General features: G+C 32.2%; 1 protein-coding gene across 7 annotated transcripts in view; it reads right to left on the reverse strand.

The window, feature by feature from the left end:
* LOC124429643 (stress-activated protein kinase JNK) overlaps positions 1–2,500 on the reverse strand; it is a 183,454-nt gene that overhangs the window by 41,879 nt on the left and 139,075 nt on the right. The window lies entirely within an intron of this gene.

The following is a 2,500-nucleotide window of genomic DNA, read 5'->3' on the forward strand; positions in this document are numbered from 1 at the left end:
TTATTCCTTTAAAGATATCTATGTAAAAGGACGATGACTAAAAGAAATAAAAATATTTCGTAACATTATCATAAATCGTATCTGATTAACGAACGTGATATAACGTTACGAAAGAACGAAGCAGAGACAGATAGATAGATAGATAGAGAGAGAAAGAGAGAGAGAGAGAGAGAGAGAGAGAGAGAGAGAGAGAGAGAGAGAAAGAACAAAAAATAATCAAAGATTAATAAAATACAATATTTTATATATATGAATATAAATTAATACATAATGAAAGAGTAAAACTTTTCATTCGTATTTTATAATCTAAATAATATTTCCAACATTCTTTCGTCACAAAATTGTCTATCTCTAATAATAATAATAATAATAATAATAATAATAATAATAATAATAATAATAATAATAACAATAACAACGAAAATTACATACGTCCTGTTAAGAAGTGTTATTTTCAAACGTTCACGACGTCTAACGTTATTACGTTAAAAATAAAGCTTAATAATAAATAATGATCAAGTGGATCCATTTAAACGTGACGATGATGGCTTGCTTTTCTCTTTAAAAATCTCTTTAAAATAAGATATCGAGACTTTTTTTTGCTTCGTTCAGATCGTTGAAATTAAACGAGAATGTCGTCGACAAGGAAAAGAAGAAGAAGAAGAAGAAGAAGACAAAGAAGAAGAAGAAGAAGACAAAGAAAAAGAAGTAGAAGAAGACAAAATAAATCTTGTAATGGATTTATACATAAGAATTGAGTAAAGTTTACTAGAGTGCTAAATCTCTTTAATATCATTTTAAATGTAATTTTTCTTTTTTTCTTTTCCCTTTTCTTTGACAAATACTTACAAACAGAGAAGAAAAAAAAACAGAGAGAAAGAAAGAGAGAAAGAGTGAGAGAGAGAGAGAGAGAGAGAGAGAGAGAGAGAGATTTATGAATGAAAGATAAAAAAAAGATTAAACAAACTAATCTAAATCACGTGCTTGAGAATAATCGTAATTTTCGTATATTCCCATTCTCTCTTTTTAATCTTACCCTACCCTATCTTGCCTCCCTATACTCCCATTATTTTTCTTTGATTTGTAATAATATTAGGTGTAATAGTAACGAGGAGTAATAGTAACACGCTCAGTGGCATCAGCTCTTTCCTTCCTTCCTACTTGGTCTCTAATCGAAAATCGATACTCACGAAGTTCTTCGAGAGGATCGTATATGGTTAAGCGATATTCGTAGAAATATACGTAAAGTCTCGAGTGGAGTGGATAGAAGAAGATAAGAGAGGAGAGGAGAGAAGAAGAGAGGAGAGGAGAGGAGAGGAGAAGAGAGGAGAGGAGAGGAAAGGTCAGACTAACAATTCTCCTGCTGGTGTATGAGATAGATAGTTAGATAGATAGAGAGAGAAAGAGAGAGAGGGAGGGAGAGAGACAGGAAGGATGTAAAACAGTAGGGGTGGGTGGTTTAGAAGAGTATATGGGGATGAGGAGATTCAGGGTGGGGGGAGATATAGGTACCCGGTACTAGTTCAGAGGGGTTGTTGCAGACTGACGTTGTTAGAACCACCTGCTCGCTTTTAATGCATCTGCAAAACCAACGTCGAACCTATGACGTCATCGAATATCGAAATTCGATATTTCGAGAGAGACAGACAGACAGACACAGAGAGAGAGAGAGAGAGAGAGAGAGAGAGAGAGAGAGAGAGAGATAGTGAAAAGTGTTCGTAAAAAATAATATTATTTAAGAAGCGACAAAATTTTCTTTCCTCTATGTTAACAATTTTTAATACTTGTACGTATTGTACGTAAGAAACACAAAATTATTTAAGGAAGTATAATTATTTTTTATTTATTTAGTTTAGTTTTACTATTATTATTATTATTTATTATTATTATTATTATTATTATTATTATTATTATTACTTTTGTGTTCTTTTTTTCTTCTTTTACGAACAAAAAAGCATCACGATTTACGTGATTAAAATGAAAAAAAAGTAAGTGACTTCTTCTTATCTTATAAAAACACACGTGAGCTCGCGCGCGCGCGCGCCTCCACCACCATCGCCCCTCTCTCCCACCCACTGATTCGATTAATCAATTTGGATTTAGCATTTAAGCGACGAATCCGACGTTGGCGTTAAAACGCACGAGATAAAATTATTCGTATAATATGATATAGGATACTATTTCAAAAGATGGTATTTTCCGAAAGAAATGGAAAAAAATTTCCTTCTCTTTTTTTTTTTTCTCTTTTTTGTTTTGTTTTCTCCGTCACGTCTTCTTACCCCTACCCCTGCTCCTTACCCCCCCCCCTTCCCCTTCCCGGACAAATAAATTCGCATAATTATTCAAACGAATGTATAAATTTTTCTCTGTGTGTCGGAACTTACGAAAGAAATGTTCTTTTTCTTTCTTTTTTTTTTTTCATTTATTTACTTGTTGGTTTATTTATTTATTTATTTATTTATTCATTCATCTATTTTCTTCTTTTTCCTTTATCAAATAA

Source organism: Vespa crabro, chromosome 15 (assembly GCF_910589235.1).
Source record: "Vespa crabro chromosome 15, iyVesCrab1.2, whole genome shotgun sequence".
NCBI classification, from domain to species: Eukaryota; Metazoa; Arthropoda; class Insecta; order Hymenoptera; family Vespidae; genus Vespa; species Vespa crabro.